General features: G+C 45.8%; 1 long non-coding RNA gene across 1 annotated transcript; it reads right to left on the bottom strand.

Moving 5' to 3' along the window:
• Positions 1 to 5,440: 5,440 nt before the first annotated feature.
• On the bottom strand, positions 5,441 to 10,067 carry LOC143434391 (uncharacterized). The gene is made up of 2 exons (XR_013103862.1): positions 9,362 to 10,067; positions 5,441 to 5,800 (listed from the first exon to the last, which is right to left on the bottom strand). It is a non-coding gene; the product is annotated as an uncharacterized LOC143434391 (long non-coding RNA).

Consider the following 10,067-nt stretch of genomic DNA (forward strand, 5'->3'; position numbering starts at 1 on the left):
CTTTGAAGACATGCCTTCCAGGATGCATCTTCAGTGATCTGCTTCCTCTAGCTAAGCCCCACCTCTTGGTTTCTATCACCTCTCAATACTGCCATCAGATTGCACCTCTGTCGAGGGATTAATCCATTGAGGAAGAAGGTGCTCTCTTGATTCAGTCACCTCTCCGTGTTGTTCGGATCTGTAGCCACCAGCTGAGGACCACACCTACAGCCCATACATCTTCTGGGAACCATTTTCCTCTAGACCATGGCAGCTGGCACAATTGTCTTGCCAGCCTGAGGGATTCCCTTAAAAAGCAAAACTGTGGAGTAGACAAGATGGTTCCGCAGGTGAAGGTAGCTGCTGTGCAAGCCTGGTAACCTGAGTTGGAGCCTGAGGACCCACTCCTGAAAGTCATCCTCTGATCTCTATATGTATGTGGTGACACAAGCGTGAATCACACACACATCCACACACATGCATGCACACACACACATGCATATACAAGACATATAAGCACACACATATGTGCATGCACACACACAATGCACACACATGTGCAAACACACACATGCATCCATGCATACATACACACATGCACACATGCATGCACACACAAACATGCACACACAACACATACAAGCACACACATATACACACGTGTGCATGCACATGAGCAAACACACATGCACACACATGCACACATGTACACATACATGCACATGTACATACAACACATACAAGCACACATACATGCTCATGCACACATACTCGTGCACGAGCATGCACATACACAACACATACAAGCACATACGGCACACACATGCACATGCATGTACACAAATGACACATACATGCACTCATACACATACATACAACACATACAAGCACACACACACATTTGCACACATGCACAACTACATGCACACACACATCACTCTGTATCTCTGTTTGTCTCTGTCTCTCTGTCTTTCTCTTTCTGTTTTTGTCTGTCTCCCATACACTAATTGAAAAACAAACAAACAAAAACCCAAACATACAGCCCTGTAGTCTCAAATCTTATTCCTGGTGCTTCTTTGCAGAGTCTGAAATGTTTCCCATTGTCAAGAGAATGGCTCCCCAGTACCCTGTGACCTGGTAACCCGGAGCACAGGCGTAGCAGTGTGCCCAGGCTGTTCTTCCCAGCTGAAGTGTAAGTCCTCTGAGAGCAGGGAGCATGTCCAGCTAGCCCTCAATGCGTGTGTCCAGCCTAGCATGCTGCTTGAAAACTTAACAGCTTTCTGGATGACTGAATGAACAAAGGCCCTCGGGCAGCCTTGAGGCTGCTGTTAGTGGGGTTCCATTTAGTCTCTGTCCTAGGTGGAGTTGTCCGGTGGCAGATGGCTGACAGAAAAAGTCATGTGCCCATAACTTATGAAGGAAGGGTTCCCCAGGGGAACCAGTAAGTAAGTTGGCTTGGAATCAAAGATACATTTGATTTTTGTCCAGTTTCCTGGCACTGAGATTTCTAAAACCCTTGGAATTTCCTGAGTGACATGAACATAGTTTGTTATTCACAGCAAGCCTCTTCCAGCATTACCTGAGTTTATGCTGATGGGGGCAGGGAGGACTCTTGGCTGAACCGCTAGAGACCTTTAGTATAGGGCTGGTCACGGGGTGGGGGGTGGGGGAGCGACATATGATAGGCTGTTCGAAAGTATGAAGATACTTTTCTTTTGTAGCATAAATTTTAGCAGCTTGTCACAAAATGACATCTGTCTCCCTTGCTGCTTCTGTGCTAGTGTGATTTTCTTCTTGAGCCATGGAGGGTAGCATCAAGACACACATCCTGCCTCAGGGATGCTGGGTGAACTTCCCTGTGACCTGTGGCTTCTCTTCTGTGCCTGGCTAAGGGACTGAATGAAGCCTTTGAGAGTCAGCCTGGGTGGGGTGATGCCTGTGCTGGCCAGGTTTATGTCAACTTGAAACAAGCTGGAGTCATCAGACAGGAGGGAGCCTCAAATGGGAAAATGCCTCAAGATTAGGCTACAGGCAAGCCTGTAGGGCATTTTCTTAATTAGTGACTGATGGGGAGAGACCACATTGTGGGTGGGGCTACCCCAGGACTGGTGGGCCTGGGTTCTATAAAAAGCAGGTTAAACAAGCTGTGGGGTAGCCGGGAGGTGGTGGTGTGCGCCTTTAATCCCAGCACTTGGGAGGCAGAGGCAGGCGGATTTCTGAGTTCGAGGCCAGCCTGGTCTACAGAGTGAGTTCCAGGACAGCCAGGGCTACACAGAGAAACCCTGTCTCGAAAAAACAACAAAACAAAACAAAACAAACAAACAAACAAAAAAACAAGCCGTGGGGAGCAATCCAATAAGCAGAACTCATCCATAGCATCTCCATCCACTCCCGCCTCCTGGTTTCTGCTCCGTTTGAGCTCCTGTCTTGACTTGATTATAAACAGTGATGTGGAAGCATAAGCTAAACAAACCCTTTCCTTTCCAAGTTGCTTTGGTCATGGTATTTAATCATAGCAATAGTAGCCTTAGCTAATGCCCTGCCTGGGGTGAGAGGGCTGGATGGCCTTATGGGGAAGCCCCTGGGATATCAATAGGTGCGAAGTCAGCCATTCCTAGTCACGAGGCTCAGCTCCAGTTACTGACAGCTCTCAGTCCCCCCCCCCCCCCCCCGCTGTGACATATCATTGAAACTAGGCTCTGTCCCTACTCCCTGCCACCTCGTTTTAATATTAATTGCAGCCAAAGCAAATTAGAGGAACAAATCTGCTGCTCCTGGAACACACTGTGCAGGATAGAGCCAAGTAGGATTTTTATTTTTATGCACATTATTTATGTGATTGCTCTCTTCTGTTGGTGCCGATTAAAAGATTAAAAAACAACTGCCTTCAAATGAGAGGTGAAGGCCCTTCCCTAACAGCCAAGAGGTAACTGCTGGAGGAGGACCCATCCCAAGATTACAACAGCACTTATGCCTCAGGGAAGGATGAAGGAAGGAAGTCCAGACATACCTGGATGGACAAAGGGCTGGGTGTGTTTCTCTTAACACTGGGAAAATGCATGACCCAAAGTCCCTTCTATTCTGTGGCATGTCAAACCAAGATTACATTTGTCTTACATTTGGATGGCAGCTTGACATCAGAACAGCTCCTCTGTGCCCACCCTCTCCTTGGATTGAACATAAAGAATGTGCCCAGGAATCTGGGCTGCCAATCTTTGCTTGGGCAGCCTTGAATGAAAATTCGTCACCCTGCTCGAGGGCAGGTTAGGCTGGACAGATTATTCAATGCAGAAAGAGTCTTAAACTTGTTGATACTATATCAAGGCAGGGAACTATGACCATTAGAGACAGTAGACGGCCTATTGTGTCATTTAAAGACAACAGATGCGTATGTGGGAGTGGGCTGCACAGCACACAATCTTTCGGGGATGAGGGCCTTGGTAGTCATGGGCCTCTCTCATGGAAAGGCAGAGAAAAGATGGGATAAAACAATGATTTGTGTGAGCGATTTTTCTGTCAGGAAGATGGGGGTATATCCGAGATCTTCCTTCCCCCCTCCAACCCCCCCCCCCATCAGGCTTTATCTAGAAGTAGTTGGCATCCTATGCATTTATCTTTTGTGGGGTCAGAGATGCTTTTCACACCTGAGAAAACTCCAGCATCTCCTGCAACACCCTTGCCAGTTCCAGGTGGCTAAGCCCACCCAGAGTTTCAGGGTCAAAAGGCCAGCGCTGGGCTCAGTAATTTACATCTCTGCAGGTGCCAGAGATCTTGTGATGCTGGAATGTAGGAAGAGGGAGTGAAGGTCATTTCCGGAGGTGAGTGAGGCATGCAGGCTCGGGGCAAACAGCTGCTGGGAGTTGCCAAAGGTTACAAAGTAACAGGAAGCCGAGGGGGTGGCAAAATCTCAAGTATCCATACATACACTATAAATGTTTAATAACCGGCTCTTGGGCAGGTGGTGGGGATTGTGGCCTAGGCCAATTTATTGTTTTTAGTAATAGTATAGCAAGCAGTATTCGTATGTGCATTCTTGTTTTAAGATTTAAAAAATATTTTTGATTGTGTGTGTGTTTATGCGCACGAGTACCTGTGTGACCAGAGACCGTAGGATTTATAGGCTGTTGTAAACCTTTCTCTGGCTCCTTGTTTTCTTTGGCTTAGTTGTTTTTGGTGTTGTGTTTTGAAAAATGACTGTGTACCTCTGTCCAGCCTAGAACTCACTATGTAGATCAGGTTGGCCTTGAGTTCTGTCTCTTCGCAGTCACTGGGATTACAGGTGTATGTCACCACTGGCGTTACTAACATTTTAAATTGGCATTTATTCATTGCACATGGTAGTGCGTATCCTGAGGAAACTCAGAAGTACATTACAAGTAATACACGTACAGAATGCACCTTGAGAATATTTCACCTGTCCTGCACTCCCCACCTCCCACCTCCTAGGCAACAGTCTTCATTTTCCCTTTCATGTCACCTATACATATATATATATAATTTTATATATCTACATAAAATGCAGGGTCCACGAGCAAGGGAAACCATGTGATGTTTATCGTCCTAAGACTAAATTTGCTTGCCGTGATTGTCTCCAGCTGTATTAATTTTTCTGCAAGTGACATAACTTTGTTCTTCTTCATGGCTGCAAAGGTTTCATTGTGCATAGGTACTACACTTTCTTTATTTTAGCCACGGTGAGTAGTGCTGTAGCAAACACTGGTATACAAGGATCTCCTTGGTGTGTTGGCTTAGAGCCCTTTGTTTAAATATCCCGGAGCAGTATAGAAGGGTCATAGGGCAGATCTATTTTTAGTCTACTGAGAAACCTCTACGCTGATTTCTGTTGTGGCTGGACTAGTTTCTATCCCTGCCAGCCATGTATATCAGGGTTCTAGTTTATCCAAGTCCTTGCAGCATTTGATGCTTTTTTTTTAATTAAAAAGATTAAGATATTCTTTCAGATTTGTTTATTTAATATGTTTGAGTGTTTTGCATGTGTGTCTGTGCACCATGTGAAAGTCTGGTACCCCAGTTCAGAAGAGGACATCAGATCTCCTGGAACTGAACATAGAGATAGTTGTGAGGCACCAATCAGACCCAGTTAAGAGTCAGCTCTCTTAAGCCTGAGCCATCTCTCCAGCCCTGGTTGCTTGTCTTCACCAAAGCCATTTTGACTGGGGTGAGATAGAGTTGCCACATAGTTTCGATTTGTGTTCCAAATGGCCAGCCATGCTGAACGCTTTTCGCTTTTAGTTTACTGGCCTCTCATTTCATTCATCCATTTGTTTATTTGGTTGTTTGATGTGTATTTTAGTTCTCTGTCTTTTCTGCATCTCAATACTTTGCCAGATGTGAAGTTAGCCAGGCTTTTCTCTCTCAGCCGCTGGGCTGTCTCCTCACTCAGCTGCTGTGCAGAGAAAGGTTCCATTCATCAGTTGGCTTCTGTTTTTTGAGTGACTGGAGCCGATTCAGAAAGTCCTTACTTACTCTTGTGTCTTGAACTGTGAATCTTATCTTGTCTTCTAATGGTTTCAGAGTCTTAGGGCTTATTTTAAGGTCTTTGTTCTTTTTGGAGTTGACTTTTGTGCAGGCTGAGCGATTGGGATCTCGCTTTATCGTTCTACGCGTGGAGACTGTTTCCCCAACACCAGCGGTTGAAGAGGTGTATCTTTTCTCAAACGCATAGTTGTTTTGTGTCTTGTTTTCCATCTCTGTCAAATATCAGTTGGCTATAGCTGTTTGTATTTGGGTCCTCTAGTTTACTTCAATGATCACGTGTCTGTTTCTGTGTCAGTCACAGGCTGTGGCTCTGTAGTGTAACCTGAAATCAAATTAGATGACCCTGCTGGTAGTGTTCTTTTTGCTCTGAATCACTTTGTCAGGAGCCTTTGCCAACTTCTAAAGTATAAATAATCGAAGCACAGCTAGCTTCAGGCTACCAGAACAACATGCCACTGAATACACCTGAAAAAGGTCTGCAGACTTAACTCTTTTATCAGGCCTGCCGTGAATGTGTCGGGGTGGGGTGGGGTGGGGTGGGGTGGAGTGGGAACAGGCTTGTAACCGAGGCTAGTGCTGAAGAGACAGATAGACCAAACACCATGTGAGATTCCTGGGGTCTCCCACTGGAAGAAGAAGAATTAGAAGTAGCCAGCCTGAGACAGAATTATTACATGTGTTCCAGGTTTTCTTTTTCCTCAATGTTGTATTTTATGTGTGTAAATATTTTTTCCTTGTTAAGAAAGCTAAATTCCAAGAGGTATTAAAAAAGAAAAAAAGAAGCATATGTTATTCTACCATGCAGAACTAAACACTTAATATTTTACATTATATCCTAGGCTTTAAAAAAAATTAATAAGCTACACTCTAGCCATTGTATCGGTTTCATGGTGTGTGGTCCACACAGACATTTTAAAACCCAGTTCTTGCAGATAATAGAGTGTCCTGAGCTGTTTCTCCTGCCATTAAATGTTCACCAACATAAATTTTAATGAGCAAAGTGTATTCCCTTATTAAATGCATTGCTTATCTGACTTCCTATTCTTGGAAATATACTTTGTAGCCGACCGACACTGTTCAATTAGAGAGACATTCTCCCGAGCTGCCTTCTAGGTCCATGATTCTGTCCTGTGGTTATTTCTTCTGTTTTCAGTTTTCTAGGAAAAACAACCAAACCAAACCAAGATGAAAATAATGGGCTCAAATGGAAGTGGGCATATTTTGGACCTTTTTTGTTGTTGTTGTTTTATTTAGCTTACGATTCCAGGTAATTTGTTCACTACTGAGAAGAGCCAGATTAGGGACCCTAGAAACCCAAAGCAGAAACCCAAAGCTGAACCCATGAAGGAATGCTGCTCGCTGCCCTTCTCTCTGACTCTGACTGACTCAAGGCATCCAGTTGCCCTCCAAAGACTCACAGCTGTGGGCCCTCTCGAGAGTCCCCATTTCAGCCTCTCCTGTCACCAAGGCTTACAAGTCTTAAAAACTCAAATCCATTACTTAATAGTTCATTTGATGTTTGTTTTTACACTACAATGAGAGTCATGCAAGACACAGACTGGTGACAGTCACAGGAAAGGCAGCCTATGAAGCTGACCTTAAACTTCAAAGTTCTACTCAATACTGCAATATTTGGCTTCAAAGGAGATAATAAAATCTGTATCCGGTTCACTCAGTGATGCTTCCTATAGTGTGTGTCTTGATTGAATCAGCTTGTGGGTTGGAGATTCAGGTACCAGCTGGACATAGGAGACCAGAAACCAGAGAGGCTGGGCTGAGTCATCTCTCACAGTAGAAGAGTGACATTTGGTGATCTTAATTCCTCAGAAGAACAAAGAATGGACAATAGTGGGGACATGGGGCAGAATGAGGGCACGCTATTAACAAGCAAATTAAGACCAGACAAAGCTGGGAATCAGAAGTGACCTGGTAGGCCAGCCCTGGATTAAGTGCATCTGGGTCTCCCAGGGATTTCACAGTTGTTTGCTTCAAATTGCTAATCTTTTCTGAGAGGTTCTCTTCAAGCTGTCTGGAAGGGATGGGTAAATGAATGCTTTACCCAAACCATTGCTCTCTAATGTTTTATGCATAAATATGCAGGTAGATTGTGTGCTTGTTGAGTCAGGACTTCAAGGGTGGCCACTTCATAGAGTTACAGAATTTTAAAAACAAAAGGGACCCAGACATTTTCCTCACCTGTCATTTACAATATAGAAATCAAGTCCCAGAAAAATACTATGATCTCACACCCAAACTTACACATTATGCTGGTGGCAGAGCTTGAACCAGAACCCAGAACCCACCAACCTTTAGCCCAGTACCAATCCTCGTACTTGTTAGTGTTTATTCACTCCAGTATTATCTTAAACATTGTTCTCTTGCCATGAAGAGACACCATGACCAAGGCAACTCTTATAAAAGAAAATATTGAATTGGCTTACAGTGTCAGAGGCTTAGTCCACTATCATCATGGCAGAGAGCATGGTGGCATGCAGGTAGACATGGTATCAGAGAAGGAGCTGAGAGCTGTACACCCTGATGGGCAGGCAGCAGGAAGAAAAGACACTGGGCTTGGTATGGGCATTTGAAACCTCAAAGCACACCCCCAGTAACACAATTCCTCCAACAAGGCCACACCCACCCAACAAGGCCACACCCACCCAACAAGGCCACACCTCCTAATCCTTCTAATCTTTTCCAAAGTTCTACTCCCTGGTGACTAAGCATTCAAATAAGCCCATGAGAGCCATTCTTATGCATCACAAGTATTTCTCAACCTCCTCAACAGAATGCTGGGAAGAATTAATATGGAAAACACAGTGAAAAAGTTAAGATAATCTCATTAGCTTTCCTTCCTAGGTGGGGCACTACATGGGCAAGCACAAGTTACTCAGCATATGCTACCTGGATGCATTTCCCCCCTCTGCATCATGGCCTCAATAACTGCCTACCTCAGCCAGGCGATGGTGACACACACATTTATTTCCAGACCTTGGGAGGAAGAGGCAGGTAGATCTCTGAGGTTGAGGTGAGCATGGTCTACAGAGCGAGTTCTAGGACAGCCAGAGTCACGCAGAGAAACCTTGTCTAGAAAAACAGTAATAACAACCATCACAACTACACACACACACACACACACACACACACACACATACACACACACACAAAACACATTTTTACTTCTCACTGCAGTGGTCCAGCCCACAGCTAGGCATTAGTTTTCCCCTCTTCTTTCTCTTGCGTTTTCTTTTCCTTCTCCCTCCCTTCAGTCTCTTTCCCCTCCCACTCCTTTTTTCTCTTCTTCAGCAACTCTTTCCAACTCCTCTCCCTCCCTCTTCTTTCTCTACATTTTCTCCTTTCTTGTTCCTCCCCTCCCTCTTCCTCCTTCTCCCTCCTCTTTTTCTTCCTCCCCTCCTTCCCTTTCTTTTAGAATGTAGTTGCCTGTGGAGAGCTGGAAGGAGAAACTTTTCTTTCATGCAAGTATCTAAAGCAACAGAAGGGCCAGCCGCCCTAGGAGATAAAGCATGGCAAGGCAAGATGTTCTGTGGCCGGATTCTCAGGGCTGGGTCCTGGCTGAAGAGGATGAGGACAGTTGTCTAAGATGGAGACCAAGCAGCCAAGTAGCAGGAAAGGAAATTTGTCCCAGGCCATCCCACTATCAAGTCTCATATGAGATTTAAAGTCAACGCTAGAGAACTGTCCCCAGATATACAAGTAGCATGTTTGTGGAGAGAGGCCCTGGCTGTGTGGGAAAGGCATATGGGCAGGGAGAGGCCGTGACAGAGCTCTAAGCTGAGGCAAGAAAATGGCCTCATGAGCTGTACTGACCATGTTCCACAGGGGTCCGCTGGGGGGGGGAGGGGCAGACAAAGGTCCCACTGACCTTTACGCATAGAAGCCCAATGACCCCTTGGAGCCTGAACACTCTTGCTCCCCAGTTTTCAGTCTCTTGGATGACACCTCAGTTTATCTGCTGACTTCTCTCTTGCTTCCAGACCACTCTTCTCCCTCTGGTCCATGCTCAGTGCCCTGATCTGAGCCTAGCGGCCTGCGGTCTGGCCAAGAGCATGGGAACTTCAATGGCATTCATTCCAGTGGGCATGAGATCACCACCCACTGCCCAAGAGGTCAGCCTGCTTCATTTGATGGCCTTGTTGGCAGATCATAAAAGCTGGAAATGTCTGATGAGGTCATTGTCTCTCGGCTCCGGGGCTGGACCCCGCTGGTTCCCTGGGCAGCTATACATTCTGCTACCTCCCTCTGGAGCAGCAGAGCAAGCAGGTCCAGGCAGAGAAAGCTATTCTTGACTTGCTGTTTTCCTGTCTTCCCTGTGGGCTTTAACCTTGACCCTGGGAAGAGAAGGCAGAGCCTCCGCCTTTGTGTTGGGCAGCCCCAAGTCCTTGAGGCCCTGCGGATACTCCCGAGCCTTTGCTCTGTTGGGGTCCTCCCAGGAGGGTCCAAACAGCTGATACGGAAAGTGTGGAAGGGTAGCGAGGGCAAAACAGCAAGTGCAGTATTACCTACTAGTGTGAGAAGCTGCCTGTCCTGGTATCTTGGGAGACCCCTTTTCAGAATGGTGCTGTTGGCTG

Source organism: Arvicanthis niloticus, chromosome 14 (assembly GCF_011762505.2).
Source record: "Arvicanthis niloticus isolate mArvNil1 chromosome 14, mArvNil1.pat.X, whole genome shotgun sequence".
In the NCBI taxonomy this organism is placed as follows: Eukaryota; Metazoa; Chordata; class Mammalia; order Rodentia; family Muridae; genus Arvicanthis; species Arvicanthis niloticus.